Consider the following 19,582-nt stretch of genomic DNA (forward strand, 5'->3'; position numbering starts at 1 on the left):
TTGCTTTCGTGCTTCTTATCAAGAGAGAAGCAGAGGTACAAGCTTTGAGAGGGTCCGGGGCAGCCGATCTTCCCCCAGAATGCAATGATGAGACAGCTGATCAGTAAGAAAGCAGCAACCTTAAATGAATGGTTAAAGATCGATTCCATTTCAATGCAGACTGGCATTGAGGAAGCCTGGCATTGTGATGACATTGCTCTCTTCCAGTGCTGGGAGGGGCGCAGTTACCCAGGAATGCTGCTTTGGACAATATAAAGAACAAGAAAAAAAGTGGGTCTGTACCCTACAAAGAATTTTATGTGCAATTAGTGGACAATGAATTAATACCTAAAGAAGTCCTTCAACCCGTAATGCCCATTTTTCTGCAGTAAATCATTATACCTCACATGGGCCTGGGAATTGTGTAAAAGATGTTGTAATCGCCTTGTTTTATACCCAACAATAAACATATAAACAGCTTTTCTGTACCTGTTATTCTAATATTTCTTTACTAAGTCACTCGTGTGGGCCCATGAGTCTTCCAATATTTTTTTAAGTTTGTTTACTTATTTTGAGAGAGACAGAGGCAGCGCGAGTGGGGGAGAGTCAGAGAGAGAGGGAGAGAGAGAGAGAGAGTCCCAAGCAGGTGCCGCGCTGCCAGCCCAGAGCCCGAAGCAGAGCTTGAACTCACAAAACCGTGAGATCGTGACCTGAGCTAAAACCCAGAGTCAGACACTTAACTGACTGAGCCCCCCAGGCGCCCCTGCAATATGTTTTGTAATCAGCTTGTTTCATAGACAGGAGCTCCACCGAACCGCATTTGCCCAGGCTCTTCACGCGCTATGGGCCATCCTGTTGGGTATCTGGTTTTGCTGGGGTTTTTTCTCAAAAGCCCTCCAGGTGACTCCCAGTTTGCACCCAGAACTGAGCGTTCCTGCAGCAGCAGCAGGTGGGTGAATGAATGTCTGCACCCCTGATTCCAGCCAGGAGCAGGGAGGTGTCTCAGGTGGACTTAGAAGTTGAGTTGTATCCCCCATGCCCACTCCCAGCCCACTCCCCGACCAGAATTCATTTGCCGAAGTCCTAACCCCTCATGCTTCAAAATATGGCCTGGTTTGGAAATACAGTCACTGCAGATGTAATTAGTTAGGATGAAGTCATGGCAGAGAAGGGTGGGCCCCTAATGCAGTATGAATGGTGCCCTTATAAAAAGGGGAAATTTGGACACAGTCCCATACACAGAGAGAGGGCCATGTGACCATGGAGGCAGAGATCTGGTGATGTATCTACAAGCCAGGGAATGCCAAAGATTGACAGCACACCACCGGAAGCCAGGGGAGAGGCCAGGACGACATCTGTCCCTCAGCACCCACAGCAGGACCCGAGTCTGCTGACACCTTGATCTCAGACCTCTAGCCCGCAGTTTGTGAGACTGTTCCGGCAGCCCTAGCAAACCCACATGGGGAGACTCCTCCAAACCAGCAAATAGAAGTTCAATACACACATGTTCTAAATAGACTTAGAAACAAACAAAAAACCAGAATCTCTCTAGGTAGTGAAATTGTTGGAAAGCATTGGAAACTATTTGAAAACTCAAAAAAATAATTTTGTTTTGTTTTTTTGTTTTGTTTTGTTTAAGGCAGTTCACACTGCGGCAGGAAGCATCATAAATCTCAGTGAACATCCTGATCAGCTGACAGCTACTGAGAAAGTAACTGGTTTGTGTCCATTCCTGCACTCAGTTCCCTCCCTTGTTCATTTCAGCCTGTCAGCAGGACAGGTAATTGTATTAAATCTCCTAGCAACTGCGATGCTCTCCTTGTGACCATCAAAGGAGCCTTTCTCTTAATCGATTACAAATCTGAGGTCTCCCTGGCAAGGAGAAGATTCTTAGAAGTTGGCCAGGAGCTGGATTCAAAGGGGCAGTTTCCGGATACAAAAGGAAGCTTCAGGGGAGCCTTAATCAGGTCCCCAGCAGAGGACCCCACAAGTGACCCAGGGGTTCCTAGACAACAGTGGCTTGTACATCGCCCACCAGATGCTAAGTCCCTTGAGGAAGAAGACTCTGCCCCTCACATCTCACCCCAAGCCCAATTTTCATGGCTGTTCTATTGAATTCTCCTACCTAACCCTTTCCTGGACAGAGGCTGATCTTCCTCTCCTGAGTCCCAGGCAAGGACCAGGATGAACAGAAAGCTCACAGATTGTGGGATGCAGTGAGAGGTCAGGCAATGAGCATCTCAGCATGGCACTCACGGTAGTTTTCAGGGTCATGCAAGCCAGAAAAAAAGATAAATGGAAATTTAATTAGGGTCAGTGGAAGGAGATGGGTATTGAACTTAGCAATGAATTTTTCTTTTTGAAGATGTAAATAGAACCTCAGAGTAGAGTCCTTTGGCTCTTTTGAGTCATGGAGATGGTTTTCTAATTGAAGAGTTGAGACCCACTCATCTTCCTATATAAGACATAAGCAGATCTAGGGAGCTTTAGATAAGGCTCTTTAAAAAAATAATAAATGCAAAAGAATGACATTACTATCTTCCATCTTGACACTTTTCTTAGGTCCCCTCCTGCCCTAGGATTTTTCAGTGGGTAAATGCAGAGGAAAAAACTTCAAACATGAAATTATTCAGTTTCAAGTCCACTTCATTTCCTGGCTCTCCGGTGAGCTGCCTGCCAAGTCAACTACTTGTCCCTTCATGCCTTAGCAGTGGCCTCGTTCAAATCTGTTCAAAGAGTCACAGACACCTAGTACCATCCACATGGAGCCCTTGTTCTGCACGGACCCCCGCTGCAGAGAGGAAGCCTGGCCTCCTAGAAAGAGCATCCATCCTAAAGTCCCAGACGTGAATCCCAGGTCCTTCCCTTGTGCAGGTGATGAGTGAAGTGGATCTTCACAACTTCCTGTGGGCATTCAATGGAAGAATAATAAATAAAGCACCGAACAAAGCCCCTGATGTGCTCTAATAGGTGCTCAGTAGAAGGGCCTCCACTCCCCTTTGCCCTGAAGCTCAGTGGACTTCTCATCCTTCTCTCTCCATCCACATGGATAAGGAGAGGGGATAGGGCCAGGGGTTCTCTACTCCTCCTACCCTGAGGCCAGGCTCTTGTGCCGTGCCTTCTAAAGAAGGAGTCAGTGCTGATAGAAGACTGGCCCTTTCCATCTCGGGGAGTCTGCATGCTGGACCTTAATTCCACTCAGTAAACAAGTGTTGAGCACAAACCGGCTGTTGACCCTATGCTAGGGACTGAGGATGAAGCAATGAATAAGAGTGGACCCTTCCTCCTACGTGGATACATCAAAACATCTTTCAACACATCTATTTTCCTAAGAAATTGTTGTCATTTCAGTTTATTTTTATTTTAATAAAAAAAAGATTTATGTTTAATAGAAAAACATTATTGGGGTTTCTGGGTGGCTCAGTCGGTTAAGCGTTCAATGTCAGCTCAGGTCAGGATCTCACAGTTTGTGAGTTCAAGCCCCGCATCAAGCTCTGGGCTGACAGCTCAGAGCCTGCTTGGATCCTCTCTCTCCCTCTCTTTCTGCCCCTCGCCCACACACACTCTCTCTCTCAAAAATAAACATTAAAATTTTTAAAAATAATAAATAAATAATGTAGTAATTTTTTAAAAAAAGAAAAACATTATTTTTCCCCTCTTTTAATCCATAAACCTCAATAACAGTTAGGACTAAATTAATTTCTTTTTTAGAAAATTTTTAAAGTTTTTATTTATTTTGAGAGAGACAGAGAGGGGGAGTTGGAGAGGGGCAGAGAGTGAGGGAGAGAGAGAGAATCCCAAGCAGGCTCTGAGCTGCAGGATAGAGTCCCATGCGGTGCTTGAACTCACTAATGGGGAGATCATGACCTGAGCCGAAACCAAGAGTCGGACACTCAATCAACGGAGCCACCCAGGTGCCCCAAGTCAAACTTAATTTCTAATAATATAAACAGGAAGTGTCTGTCTTTTCAAAGTTACTAAATAAATAAAGCCAGCCATGTTTTCATTGAAATATTTGACAAAACACTTTTTAAGTCCTAGAGAAGAATTCATTCTCTAATTAAAACCCATTTAATGTAATTAATGGACTCTCTAAGGACCTCCTTTAATAGAGAAAGCTTTGTTAATCCGAGATGAGCTACAATATGAATTTAGAGGAAATAAAGTGCATTTTGGGAGAGAAAAACACACGTGCACTAAGTGGAAACGTAGCCATCCTGGCTCCCCAGTTGACTCCACACCATTTGACAGGTAGCTGTCTTCTCCAGTTAGGAACCAAAACCCAACTTCCCTCCGCTGATGGCTGGTGATATTTTTCCTTTGGGAAGGCAGCTTTGCTGCCCCGCTCTCCCTTGCCACCAAGTCAAACTGGCCTTGATGTTGTGACACTTCTTCTCTTGGCCAACAGCTTCCCACTGGAGAGTGAGACCGTTCTGGTCAACCGGGTTTGCTCATGGCAGCAGAGGGAGCTCGATGCAAAATGGAGGGCGGCGTTGTCTGCCCTTCCAGGCGAGGAGACACAGACACGGTCTCTCCTGGACCCCCCGGAAGTACGGCCGACGCAACAGTGGATCCTGACCTAGGCGATGGGGCCCCTGGGTAACGCTTCTCAGAAGCTCAGGTATGTGTGTTATATAGGCATGTATCTGTGCACCTACAGCCATCAATACGTCTCTGTATTTTCAAAGGAGAAGCTTGAATTGAGGTCAATGAAGACTTCCCTAGAGCCTAGAGGTTTCTAAGGAACTTAGTCTTAATTAATAGATCGAAGTAGTTTGTATTTAACACATCAAATAGACAGATGAGAGGCCATTAGACAGATGATAGGTAGCCAGACAGATGAGAGATTGATTGATTTAGAAGTCAGATAGACCTAGGTTTAAACCAATTACTGTCACAAAGAGTCTTGATAAGGTACAAAGTTTCCCTAACCCTACATTTCCGTCTGTAAAATGGGCTCAGTTACCTCTCCAGGTGGTATTGAGGCATAAATGAAACTGGGTGTAAAGTGCTTAGTGAAGTGACAGACAAAAAGTAAGCCTCAATAAACAGGATTCATTACCACTGTTATTCTGATTGAAGAACAGTTCAATAAGGGGGCATCTTCGTGAGTTCAGGGTTTCAGAACTGTAAGGAGACAGACTGGGTTAATGGGAAGGCTCTGATACACATACCAGTAAATGGATACTTTCTGCAACAATGCACAGCTTAAGCGGGGCCAGTCACCCAGTGGTCAGATGTTTCCCCAGTCGCCAAGGGTGAGACAGTTTTGCCAGGGAACCCAGCTTGATTTCCTGGTTCAAAAATCACACCTGTGAAACTCAATCCAGGTGGGAAATTCTTCTGGTTGACTCTGCTAAAGCCATAGATCATCATCAAGTTATTTCTCCAGGTCACTCTGAGGTCATCTCTTGATTAATAACAGCCGGCAAATGGGGGGTGGGGGAGCACAAAATTTAGCCGCCTGGCCTTTGCCTAAAAGTCCATCATAAGCACCTCTCTTTTGTTGAACATTTTCTGGGTACCAGGCACCGTGCACATAGCCTCCCGCACATCAGTTTATTTGATCCTCTAATGATCGTCCAGGGGGGCAGCTACAGTGATCCCCATTTAAAGATGAAGAATTTCAGGCTTGCAAAGTCCAGTTATCTGTGCAAGATCACAGCTAGTCAGTGGTGGAGCCAGCATTAGAGGTAAGTCCCAGAGCTCTTCCCACCAGGCTTTGCTGCACAGAAAACCATTAATCCCCCTTTTCTCTCCCATGTCACGTGTGTTTATACTGCATAGGAGAACAAAAGATGGTTTAAAACTCTCGTTTTTCTCACCTGCTGAAAAGCAGTCCGGCCTATTGTTACTCATCAGGCTGTACCTGGCTCTGGGCTCTTCAGGCGATCCCTCCAATCCTCTTCATAGGGCATCTCCTTACCCTCATCCCTGCTCAGGATTCTGTCTGGCCTTTCAGAAAACAACTGGCAACAGTTTAGCAACTAGTTTAAATCTCTTTCTTTGGCTAAGAAGCCCCTTTGCAGGGGCACCTGGATGGAGCAAAGCAAGAGTGCCACCTGGTGGAATATTTGGGTCACTGCCAACAATATTCCTTGGGCAAAAGTAGGCTAAAGGTACATGGGGACGGACCAGTGTTCACAGTGGCTGGGAACCACTCCTAGACAACTACAAGAAACAACTCACCAGTGTCTAGGCACTAACTTCATGAAGCTCAAAGTCTTGCTCAAATATAAGTTTGGGACTTTAAAGGGATGCATTTCTCCGCTCCAGAGCCTGGGCTGGGATTAAGGTGAGGTAGGAGGTATCCCATCCCAGCAAGGGCAGGACTGCATCTCTTTACTTAAAATTGTGAAATCCTTGGGGCGCCTGGATGGCTCAGTTTGTTGTCTGACTTCACCTCGGGTCATGATCTCACGGTTCATGAGTTCGAGCTCTGCGTCTGGCTCTGTGCTGACAGCTCAGAGCCTAAAGCCTACTCTGGATTCTGTGTCTCCCTCTCTCTCTGCCCCTCTCCTGCTCATTCTCTCTCTCTCAAAAATAAATAAGCATTCAAATAATCTGAAAAACTAAAACAAAAATTTTTTTTGAAATTCTTTTCATTGTGAATGTTTGCATTAATTTTGACTTTTTAAAAGTGCATTAAAATATTAGTTATCTTAATTACTGGGTTTTGGGCACTCTCCCCCCTGACATCATATACCCAAGGAAAACTCCTCTTGCTTCAGCCTAGTATGCAGCTGCTGGGGACCTTTGACAAAGGACTCTGTTTCCTGTCAAAGTTCTGTCTGCACATGAGCTATGCACAGCTCCCATGGCCTCCTTGCACATCTGCCTTCGCTCCATCCCATCTGAGAATGGCCTCAGCATCACCGCCATTCCTTGGATCCGATTCACCAACTTAAGTCAAAAGCAAGTACTCAAACCAGGACGCACTTCAGTGTAAGCGCTGAAGAACCTGACAAAACACATTTGCCTATCGCTGGCCTCCACAGGTCACAGCTTGTGAGCAGGGCCTCCCTGCTTTTGCCGGGTCCCAGACCACTGGGCAAAGTGCACTTGTCCACACTGCATGCCCTCCCTACGCCAGCGGCAGCCAGCGAGGATCTACCTTGGGATGTTGCCTTCTGAAGAAGGTCCAAGGCGAGTGCCAGCATCAAGCCAGATCACCACATCACCCAGTGTCTACAATGGGTCACGCCAGTCCCCTGATCCTCTCCTCGAGGCGAGGAGGGAAGATCTTTACCTAGAACGTATGAGTGGGTTGGGAGGGGGGGATGATTCTGGAAACCCCTGAAAATTCACGCGAAACAATGTGCAGTTTCTGGGCAGATGATTTATCACTTTCTTTCCATTCTCCAAGGAGCCCTTGACCCCACAGAAAGTGAGAATCACAGCAGCTCCATAAAGTCTCCAGGCTCTGTCAAGGGTCTAAGTGAGAAATAGCAACAAGAAGTATCTTTCCATGCATCCCTTGGTAACAAGCACCAGCTCGATAAAGGCCCGCATGTTTTTCAAAATTCAGAAGAACGAAAAGTTCCTCTCCCGCGATACACTGGACTCTCAGCTGGATACTGAGACCCAGAGAGGCCCCCTGTCTTCTCTGCCTTCCCCTCCCTGACATCCCTTTCCGCCTTATTGTTCTCCGGCAAAGTTCTTTTGCAAGATCTAGGCTTCCCTCCGGAACAGTCTTCCACTCTCTTGGCATCCTTTACTCATCCTTCCTGTTGAGCTTTCTCGACATTTCCAAGCAGGGCTGGGCACCTTCCACACTACCGTTACCACGCAGTTGACTTTTCTAGATTTATTTACGTATTTGTCTATCCTGCCCATGATAGATTGTGATCCCATGAGGGCAGGAGCCCAATGTATTCACTTCCGCATCCCCAGCACCTAGCACAGAATCAATGTGTGGGAGGGAGAAAAGAAAGTTACATGGATGAATAAATAAACAGATCAGTGAATGAATGAACCTCCCCCCTCCCCCACCGCACCCCTGCACACGCACACCTCCATGCCTTCATTTCCCAGATGAGGAGTGCGGGCACCGAGGGACATTGGCATGGCAGTGAGACCGAGCCCCGCAGGGCTTCCCCTCACCCCCACCCCACAGGAGCCGCACCCACGCCAGCTGCAGCTGGGTGCCGAGATCACGCAGCACCCAGAGCCCCGCAGCGGCCACCGCTGCAGCACACCTTGCCTGGTCTTTTCGCGGCTCCCGGGCTCAGCGCACACAGTAGGCAGATGCTGACGGAGGGAAATCAGAGGCAAGAAATTGGCCGCTGGCAGATGCCAGCTGCCCCTCTCGACGGGGTCTGGGACACCGGAATCTTCTCCGTGACTGTCATTACCACTGTGAGGACCGCAACGAGAAAGCCTTTGAGTCTCTCAAACTGACTCCCAACAGCAGGCTCAGGGGAGCTGAATTTCATGCCCAGGAATGCGTTGCCCGTGAACCTGAAACGGCTAGTTTTACTTTTGCTTCCTCCCCCCGGAATTAGATTCATGAGAAGTCTGATAAAATCTCCGGACGGGCGGCTCCGGGCTCTGCTGGCCCCAAACACATGGCAGAAGCTGGAAAGAGCTGAGGACGGTGGCTACCCGGCCAGCATAGTTCCTGCTCTCCAGGGAGGGGGGAAGCCTCTGAGGAAAGTCGTGGGCCCCAGCACAGCTGTGGTCCTTACTGGATCATTAGATCTGCCACAAGCAAGATAAAAATTTCAAACAGCAAAGGCCTTCTCCGTGGTCTGCTGAACGGGGTTTCTCATTGTGTTTTGGTTCCTTCTTGTTTCCTCACACCCTGACTGCCTTTGCTGTAACGCCGCGGGAGCCCCTGCCTCTGCGGCTGGTCCCCCAGCAGATCCGGAAGGGGGGCAAGGGATTGGGTTTGTTTTGTTTTTAAATGTAGGTAAATTCGGAAAAGATTCAGGGTTTTGAGCCCTTGTTGTGTGAGCAGTGGTCCGACCTTCGCTTGCCCACTTCTCAGAATCAGAGGTCTCCTTTCCGAAAAACACAAAAGCCCAAACGAGAAAAGAGAAGGCTATCCCAGATTCATAGCAAGGGAAAGGGAAGTCTCCTTGCTGTGTGTCCTCAAATGTACACACTATTCAAAGGCTCTACCTCCTCCAGATGTCGGGTAGGAATAAGCCACTTGTCCCTGACCCCACAGTTTTCTATTCTGTGTGTGTCTTAATCTGTCGCCCTAGACTTCAGACTTCTTTCTGTTCCCTTTCATACCCACATGTGTAATAAATATTATTGGCTGATCGAAAGCCAAATTAAAGCCAAGAGCATTTTTATAAAACATGAATCACTTAGGAAGCGTTACGACAGGGCAGGCCCTTTATATCATATTTTAATCCTCACTGCAATCCTGTAGGGTGGGTGTTTTTCTGGTTTTACAGATGAGAAAACTGAGGCTGGGAAGGATTCCTGGAGTGCAGAGTGCTTCTCAGCGGTGGGGGCTGAATTCCAGGACAGTCTCACTGGCAAAGCTATGCTGCTCACCTCTTTAGACTTCCTGGCATTTCGGCAGATGACCCAGCAAAGCTTTTCACATACTGGGCACAGTAACCAAGACCTAAGGGATCAGCTGCTGCGTAAAACACGGCAGGGCTCAGAGCAGAGAAAGGTTCTCTAGCCTCCAAGTGGTTCATGCTCTTGTGGGCAGAGTGGCAGGGTCTGCCCAGGCCAACCCCTCATTCCCCAAATCCCACCCTTGCCTCCTAACCATGGTCAGCTCTTCTCTCCCATCCACCCTGGGTGAGTATCGGGCCAAAATGTCCTTTGTCTCCTCCCCTAACTGACCCTGAGCCCGAGTGTGGCACAGTATGGTGGTTCTGAGTATGTGTGTGACTGCTGGCATTTGCCCCAGTCATGCTCATAGCAATATCCCTGAATCGATTCCAATACTCTGCTATAGAAGACAGATCAGACCTCAGAATCATTCTCAATACAGCATTCTAGGCAGATGCTACCAATCAATCAGCCTTGTTCTGAGATTAAGCCTTTTTGTCATTATTGGCATAGCAAGTGATCAGTGGAATTTAATTTCCATTCCCTTCTATTCTTCCTGCCTGCCTTCCTCAATGTTTCTGGGATGGGTAGAGGGAGGGATGGATGGACAGATGGATGGATGGACAGATGGATGGATGAAGGGATGGATGGAAGGAGGGAGGGAGGGATGGAGGGGTGGGGAAATGGAGGAAGGATAGAGGAAGGGAGGGAAAGAGGGGTGGATGGATGGATGGATGGATGGATGGATGGATGGAGAGATGGATGGACAGAAGGATGGATGGAGGGAGGGATGGGGGATGGAGGGATGCAGAGATGGAAGGAAAGATAGAGGAAGGGAGGAAGGGACGGAAAGAGGGAGGGAGGGAGGGAGGGATGGATGGATGGATGGATGGACGGATGGATGGATAAATGGATGGATGGAAATTAAGTTCTCACCTTACAGAGGAGTGCTGGTTGGCACCACTCCTAATTCTGCTGACTTCACTCCATGCCAGTGCTTCCTTGACAAAACTTGCTCTTAGCATGTGGCATTCGTTATAGGAACTGGTGAGACTCCTGGGTCATTCTGAGGCCATGGAGGATCCTCAGCGTCAGCACTTTGTTTCTCACTCAGTCTCATTTCCTCCCCCTCTAACATATGCCTGAGCTTAAAAACATCCACTCACCCCATACTTCCTTCTTCTTTTTAAAGCTCAAGCTGACAAGAGAAATTTCTTCTCCCACTCACCACTTTTTTTCTAGACAGATTAAGAAAAAAACAATTCTACTGTGCGGTGCATAGGAATGGCCAATGATTAAAAACTCTTCTGTGTTTCGGGAGCCATCACCACCTTTAACCTATATGTTGCCTAGAGGTTCCGAATCATCCTATGATTTAGTTATGGATGGGGAAGCATGTTTTTGCAGGGCCTTTTAAGAAGCTTTGGCTTTTGGTTTTGAACCAATCAAGTTATGGTGATATTGGAATATTCTTTCCCTAGCAAAATACCCTGTAGTGTTCAAGAGGAAGAAAACGTTAAGAGATTTTTATTCAAGTCACTTTGAAGAGGAATAAAATAGCTCTTATAAAGCAACATGTTTGAGATTTAAGTACAAGTAAATCAGAAGCATATGGATTGTGTGTGTTAAAACACGCTTTTGTTTCCCCGGGAAGGAAAAAAATACTTGGGAAAAATATATTTTATAAAATGGCATATATTAGAAAATAGCTGGAGATTTTTAAGAAAGCCAAAATGTAGCAGGAATGGTCCAGCTCTAGTTATTAATATCCTGGAACCAGCTGGGAAGTAAAATTAGGTGGTGAAATTATTGTACCATTCTTATTCCAAGCTGAAAATGACATATTTCTCATATCTTTTTTAAAAATTTTTTTACGTTTTTATTTTATTTTCGAGAGAGGACAGAGTGCAAGGAGGGGAGGGGCAGAGATAGAGGGAGACACAGAATCTGAAGCAGGCTCCAGGCTCTGAGCTGTCAGCACAGAGCCCGATGACCTGAGCTGTAGTCGGATGCTTAACCGACTAAGCCACCCAGGTCCCCTCATGTTTCTCGTATCTTTCCAACAAAAGAAAAATGAAATACTGAGATCTAGGAGATGAGGCTTTGCGAGTTTTTTCCTTTTTTTGATATTAGTCCTGATAATAATTCTTATCACTGGACTCATAGACTAGGTAAGAGTGTGGAGATAGTGGGGCGCCTGCGTGGCTCAGTAGGTTAAGCATCTGACTCTCGGTTTCGGCTCAGGTCATGATCTCGCGGTTTTGTGGGTTCAAGCTCCACCTAGGGCTGTGCACTGACAATGCAGAGCCTGCTTGAGAGTCTTCTCTCTCCCTATCTCTCTGCCCCTCCTCTGCTCATGCTGTCTCTGTCTCTTTCAAAATAAATAAACTTAAAAAAAAAAAAGTATGGAGGTGGGGACGAGGTCCCAGAGTCCGACTGTTGGCTCCAATCACAGCTCTGCTCCATTAGCCGTGGGATCACCACAATCCACTCACCTCTTTCTGTGTCCTTGTTTTCTCATTTGAAAAATGAGAAGAAGACAACGACGATGATGACAATGCATTACTGCACTTACTATGTGGGTAAAGCACTTGGAATAAATGTCTGATGCACAGGAAGTAAATGTTGGCTCATTTTGTTTGTAATCTTGCCTAGAATGCTCTGCCACTAGATAACTCTATGGTTCAGTCATGCACTTCAGAACCTGACAAACCTTTATGTAGACTGAGAAAAAAAAGGAATAAAATGAAATGACAACCAACTTTAAAGAAATGACAATTATGAGGAGATAATATGATGAACAACTGTACCCTGGCTAATATAGATAATCTACATGAAATAGCAAATTCTTAGAAACACCTAACCTGCCTAAACGGACTCAAGAAGAAATAGAAACCACAACCCAGACCTATAACAAGTAAAGAGGGTGAATCAGTAATCAAAACCTCCCATTGGAAAAAAAGTTCAGGACCAGATGTCTTCACAGGTGAATTCTACTAAATATTTAAAGAAAAACTAATACCAATCTTTCTCAACCTCCTCCAAAACATAGTAGAGGGGGAACACTTCCTAATTCATTGTACGAAGACAGTGTTCTTCTGATACCATAATTGGCCAGTTCTTTCAGGACTCTGTCCTCCCCAGCCCTTCTATAGAACTCCCCCCCCACATATATGCATTCCCTCATCTCAACATATTTTTCATCATAGCACTTATCACCCCCTGATATATTATATACCTATTTTTTTATTTATTGATTGATTCTCTTCTTTCACTAGAATGTGGGAGCTCCATCAGAGCATGGAATATTATTTTTCCATGGAATAACTTCTTAGGCATGAATTTTCTATCACCTAACAGGGGCCTATAGAAATGTATTAAATAAATATATTGTCTGGTCATTTTTTTACTGAAAGAAAATGAGGAGAAATTTAGAGAGGACCTGGGTATTGCAGAACTCCAAGATCTAGCTGACTAAAAGAAAATGAGCCTTCAGAAGCAGATAACCAAGAAAGTGTTAGGTCAGGAAAACAAAGGGAAGTGAGAGTTCTGAAAAGCAGAGACCAGTCAGCAGTGTCAATAATGCTGAGAAATCAAGTACAATAAGAACCAAAATGTCTACTGGACTGAGCTGCAGACCATTGGCCACCTTCATGAGAATCATTTGGGGGACATCATGAGGCTAGAAGCCAGAAGCCAGACTACTTTGAGGGGCAGATGAAGGAAGCAGCCCATTCTGAAAACATTTTAAAGAAGATTTTTTATTAAAAAAAAAAAATAAGGAAGTTGCTAGAAAGGGCAAGTGTCAAGTGAAGATATTGTTTTTAAGTGGGAAAGATCTGTAAATGTTTCAAAGCACATGGAAGGAACCCAGTTGAGGAGAAAAGACACTGAAAATACAGGAGGAAGCAAGGTTCCTAGAAGGAAAGGTATGGGAGGCAGACCATAGGACTGGCTTTAGCAAGGACCAGCCTCTCCTACACCCTCAGACTGCAGGAAAACAAGACCCAGAGAGTCCATTTGACTTACCCACCAGCCCAAACAGGACCCAGGTCTCCAGTGTTCGTTTGACTAGGCAGTAATTTTCTCTTGCTCAAATTAGAATGTTCTATGAGAAGTGAGGAGGAGAGAGGGTTAGAAATCAAAGCTGGTAGATAAAAAAAAAACGCCCACTACAATAGGTTTTGTCATTGAAGACTTTCTTAGGGAGGGTACCTCTTCCTACTCACGAGCTCTTTTCCCTGTGGTGTGAACCCCATTAGCAGAGTGTCTCCCTAAAGTCCTTCCTCACCCCTCCCCAGGACAGCAGAGGGATGTGCCTAATTGAGGAATCTGTGATAAGAAACCCAGCATGCACAGCCCAGCCCCTTCCCGTCTCTTCTTCCTTTTAGGAACTAGCAGAGAAAACATCTAACTCTAGATGGCTCTCAAACCCATGGCAAGCATAGCCCATGCTTACCCTGTGTGGAGGCCAGCAGTGGTCTGCCTCTGCCTTGGACCAGATTGGCTGGTGCCACCAGTATGCGGGCTCAGGATTAGGAAGTCCATTTGCCCACAGATACACTCCACTTTCTCCAATGTCAGCTTTATCAATAGGAAAGATGTTATTTTGGTGTCTCTCTACCCCTCTCCTTTGTCTTTTTTTTTTTTTTTTCTAGTGGGCTCAGAAAAAAGATGAGAAAGAAGGGAGCTAATGATTTCAACAGAAATTATACTATTAAAATTGGCATGTAAAACTTTATTCTTGACATCATTCTTTTCCAGATATAAGGACCAAAAACCCTAAAATATGATATGACTATTTTCTGATATAATTTAAATAGTGAAAGTGCATTCTTTTCAGGGAAGAACACTCCCAAAGGAGAACACGAGGGCCCAATATTTTGTCCATGTGTAAAACCCGAAGGACCTGCTTTCTTAATTCAGTTGGATTGAAGTACAAAATCACAGTTGATCATTTGCTCAGCTCTTGCCAGGACTCCACTGTTTTCTGTCTGGAAACAGCCGTGGCCACATCCACAGTTTCGAACTTGAGAAAATGACCCAGAATCATCACAACGTGGGAAGAGGCTGCACGGCAATGACCATCCTGGGAGGGTGGGAGAGAAACCTGCCAAAGTACATTCTTTGTTGATGAGAAAAATGCACCGACAATTGTAAAATTAGGTGTTTGGCACCCTATTTAGCCATGGAGCCAGTTTTCAACTCACTTCTCTCCAACTTTTTCAGTGCCAAAGAGTTGCTCCTAATAATCATCTCAAAAATAGTCCCTGTCACCTTCTCCAATTACTTCAGTCTCCATATTTCAAATTGAACAATATTGGCCTTGACCATACAACTTCTCTCTGCTGCTCCCAAGTTGCTATTTGGAAATTTATCAAATAAGCCTTAGGTCTATCAGTGAGGACAAAGATTAACAGCAAAATCCCTCTTGCAACTTTACTTGAAAGCTATTTTAAGAAACAAAGGGGCTGGCGATTATTCAACGACTTTAAGGCACATCAGAATGTGTGGGAGGTTTGAAGTCAAGGGTGGGAACGTGGGCCAGACTAAAGGAGCTGGTAAAGGCGAGGTTGAAGGAGACACAGCAAAACTCAGAGCAGAAGCGAATCCTGGTCCTGCAGTGAGCAGCCTCCAACTATCTTACATCCTTGCAACAGTTGTTCGAATTCAAAGCTCCCAGAGAGAGGATCTGACCACTTAGATTTATAAGAGCAGGCACTTTCCTCCACCACCTGCCCTCCAAAATGTAGCTCATGGTGGGAAGCTACCTAAAAGAAAGAAGGAGTACAATTGGAATGGTAGGATTGGGTGCTGGACAAGTGACCCCCATACTTGAGCCCCACGGGGAAGTCCCGTGAGCGTCAGTTTAGTGGTTTGATTCATCCACAATGGTTTATTGCATGGAGATCCTGAGAGCTCTCAACCATCCAGTCACCATGCAAGACATAGTGATTAAGTTCTTCTGAGCAGAGATACATCGGTGAACAAAATGGAAACAGTCCCTGCCCTGATAGAGTTCAGGGCCTTCTCAAATCATCCACCTCGACTTAGAGGCCACTGAGTCACCCTCATTGTTAGGAGCCCACAGTCGCTGTAAAACAATCTCATCCAAACCTCAGCGCTGGTCTGAAAGCCTGGGTGGGAAGGAAACCACTGCACAGACTTAAGGTACTAAGGACCGATATTCTGAGCTCAACTCATCTGCAAATCACAAAGTGAGCTTGAGCTCGGGGTGGACACAAGGAAATGCAGAATGTGATCATGTCATGGGATGGATCACCAGCCAATGACCCTAAGGGGTCAAAAGACAGTAGCGTAGCTTGCCGGAAACTTTGTACCTAGTGATATTGGTACATATTAGTTCAAACAAACATTTCCATTTTGGTAGATTCTTTTGTAAAACTACTAATTTTACATTCAAATAATGAGCTGAACTACCTAAAGTGTGTAGTGTGTGTGTGTGTGTGTGTGTGCACGCACGTGTATGCGTACATGTATTCACTAGAAAGTATAAAAAAGAGTTAGGGGCGCCTGGGTGGCTTAGTCGGTTAAGCGTCCGACTTTCGCTTAGGTCATGATCTCGTGGTGTGGGTTCGAGCCCCGCGTCGGGCTCTGTGCTGACTGCCAGCTCAGAGCCTGGAGCCTGTTTCAATCTGTGACTCCCTCTCTCTCTCTGACCCTCCCCTGTTCACGCTGTCTCTCTCTCTCTCTCTCTCCTAGAAATAATTAAAACATTAAAAAAAATATTTAAAAAAAAAGTTAAAATTTTTTCCCTTGTTTTTCATGGTGACATCTGGGCTTCCATGGTGGTCAATGTCATGGAAAACTCACGAGCTTTGGCAGCCTCCAGGTCTAATACTCTCATCTATCTGTGTCTATGGCCTTTGAGAAGTTTCCTAACTTCGCTGAGGTTTGTTTCCTCATCCATAATATTAGAATAATAATATCTATCCTTTTTCATGCACTGACCATGTGCCAGGCACTATGCTGAAAATCCTTTCAGTATATTATATAATTTAATTTTTCCCCAAATCTATTTTGTTGGTTTCTTACTTATACTGATTTTACAAATGAAGAATCAGACATAGAGCAGTTAAGTTATTTGCCTAAGATCGTGAAGCCAATAAGTGTAGATGAGGTGAGATTTTAACCCAAGTGTGTCTGACCCCAGAGGCCATATTCCCAGAGGTGTTTCTTCCAAGCACCTCATTCTACTACCTGCTTAGGACAGGATCAGATCAGGTGACAAAACCCCTCAAAATTCTCCTCCACAATCATTAGGGACTCCAGCTTCTTCTTGTTGCTTTACCACATTCAACAAGTAGTTTCCACCTCGTGGTCTAAGAAGGCTGTTCCCATCCAGCCATCACCTCCACGTTCCAGTCAGCATAGAAAAGAAGAAACAAAAAGGGGCATATTTCTTCCTGTTTAGGACACCTCCTAAGAATTGCACGCAACGCTTCTGCTTACAACGCAATGACCGCACGGGCACATGCAGCCACAAGGGAAGCTGGGCTATGTGGTCTTCTGGCAGCAATTCATGTGCTTCGTTAATTAAAAAAAAAAAAAAAAAAGTACAATTATATTATTAAGGAAGAAGGGAAAGGACAGCACTGGAGGATAATCTCTGGTGCACAGGGTTATGGAAATGATGAGGGAGAATGTAAATGAGGCACCAGATTCACTTCCCGGCACATAGCAGGCACCTGAACGTAACACCATCACTTACCACGATCGACCTCCATCAGGCATCCTGCAGAACCCCAGCAGAAAATCACAAATTCAAATCAGTGAAGGCAAGGTCACAGAAAAAGGGTAGGAGAAGGAAATATTGTTTTAAATCACCATGATATTACGTGTCGGGCCTTTCTTCCACACAAATCATCGCCTCTGCTCATCTGCGGCATCCAGAGGACCGCGTGGAAGATGATAATGAGAAGGCACTTCAGCCGACCGTCCCTGGCGACATCTGTACCCACCACGTGAGCCGCGGGGTGATGCTATCACAGGTGACCGCTAGTAAATAATTTCTACCGCAACGGTTAATGGAAATGCAGTTTTCATTACAGTAAGAAAATTGAAATCTCAGCCAGCCTCTGTGGGTTCCGTGTGACCCATTCCTCATTTCTCATAAGATTGTGTGTTGTTTTTCATTCCCCTCATGATTAACCTTTATCGTGAAGGGTGGTGGGAGAGCAAGGTAATTGAAATCCCCAGGAAATCTCCACCTCACACTGCCATTCAGCAATCTTCCTCACCCTTCCAGATACCGGGGCTCCAATCAGGTAGGAAAGGGCCATTTTTAATTTGAGGTGGAGATACTATCTAGTAGGAAGGTTCCAAATGCCCGGACCAAATTGAAGTGACAGATAAGCAACCAGTATGGAAGAAGGAAGAGGAGAGGGAGAGAGGAAGAAGGAGGGAAAATGGCGGCCCTGAGGGACCCAAGTCATTGAAAAGTTCTCAAATGTATGGGACAACTTCCCTTGTGACAGGTCTTTGGGGCATGGATACTATGAACGCCTTTCCACATAAAGTATGTTTTCAACTCAGTTTGGCTCTTGCTCTTTGAATTGCAAATGATCTGTGGCTGCACAAAATTTCTCCTTTGTTGGAAAGACCTTAACTAAACATGCTGCAGACTTGCTTCTTCAGAAGCCCCTTTCGCCTCAATTCAGGGTCGTTTGTCCCTCAGCTCCTCATCTCTCATGCCCCTTGTCCTTTTCCTGTCGCAGCCGGCTCCTTCCTTGAAGCTCATCTGTTTTTAAGCCACCCACTCAGCAGAGTAAGCAAGGAGCTAATAGATTTGCAGCGAAGAGAACATCTGCTTAGCCGTGCGAGTCAAAGCGCATAATTTCATAATTTTGTTGAGAAAGCAAAAGAGGACTAGACATCCCCCCCCTTGGCGGAGGCTCACCCTGTTTCAGGTTTTATCTCTTCCCTGTTTTTCCCCTGTCACTGCTCATCATATGACCAAATGGGTCTTGGCTGCCATTTTCTTAACCCAGAACTGATACTATATCGAACATGTGCAAGTAATTTCCAGAAGGGTGACTATGGTAAACATCAGGGAGGAGGGAAAAGTTTGATTTTAATAATTTTTTTTTAATGTTTTTATTTATTTCTAGGAGAGAGAGAGAGACAGCGTGAGCAGGGGAGGGTCAGAGAGAGAGGGAGTCACAGACTGAAACAGGCTCCAGGCTCTGAGCTGGCAGTCAGCACAGAGCCCGACGCGGGGCTCGAACCCACGAACCGCAAGATCATGACCTAAGCGAAAGTCAGACGCTTAACCGACTAAGCCACCCAGGCGCCCCAGGGAAAAGTTTGATTTTAGCAGCGAGCCAGACTCAGAGTTTTCCTGTAACCTGCACGTGTTCAAGGCGCAACCAGTTCAACATGGAGTAGTGATGGGGAGATTCACCTCCGCCATCCTGCAGAGCTGAATGTCTTTTCCGTCTGATTGCTCAAGATGTTCACAGGAGGAAAATTGCCTTGCCCCTTATTTATTCATTCACGTGTCCTCAAATTCATCTTTCCCAGTCGCTGTCTTTTAGCAGATACTAGTTTTGCCATGACTAGCAGAAGTTCACAGGCACTGGAGCTACATTTATCTGTTAGTCTCTTGGAGGGCATGCTATCCCAACTTGCAGGCAAACTGGGCTTCTGGACTGATCTGGGGATCATTTCACTGGTCAGTTGTGTTCAGGTTCCCTCTTCAAGCCTGGAAGCTTCCCTGTCCCCATTCTTACTCTTGAATCTTATTTCATTTGCACTTGTACATGCGGGAGACCTTTGAGCCTGTACATAGCTGGATTGCTAGGAAACCGACAGAGTCCAATTTGCCCTCATCTTTTCCTTTTGCATCTCTGACTCCAGTGAAACCACGTGGTAGCCCTTCAAAGCCTCAGACGTGGAGCTGGTCCCTGCTCCCTGGCCTTCTGCAACAGGACAGCCAGCTGTGCCAGAGGAAGACGGTGGACTAAGGAAGGAAAGACTCATAGGTTATACATTCCAGAGTAATGAGGAACCTTAGAGATCACCCATGCCTGTCACGTTACAGAGAGGAGTGCTGCGGTCAAGG

The 19,582-nt window shown here is 45.8% G+C and overlaps 1 long non-coding RNA gene across 1 annotated transcript; it reads right to left on the reverse strand.

Annotated features, from left to right (window-relative positions):
• Positions 1-4,069: 4,069 nt before the first annotated feature.
• On the reverse strand, positions 4,070-10,542 carry LOC144227328 (uncharacterized). The gene is made up of 3 exons (XR_013333911.1): positions 10,435-10,542; positions 8,178-8,335; positions 4,070-7,875 (listed from the first exon to the last, which is right to left on the reverse strand). It is a non-coding gene; the product is annotated as an uncharacterized LOC144227328 (long non-coding RNA).
• Positions 10,543-19,582: the final 9,040 nt, after the last annotated feature.

Source organism: Crocuta crocuta, unplaced genomic scaffold, assembly GCF_008692635.1.
Source record: "Crocuta crocuta isolate KB4526 unplaced genomic scaffold, BGI_CrCroc_1.0 scaffold223, whole genome shotgun sequence".
In the NCBI taxonomy this organism is placed as follows: Eukaryota; Metazoa; Chordata; class Mammalia; order Carnivora; family Hyaenidae; genus Crocuta; species Crocuta crocuta.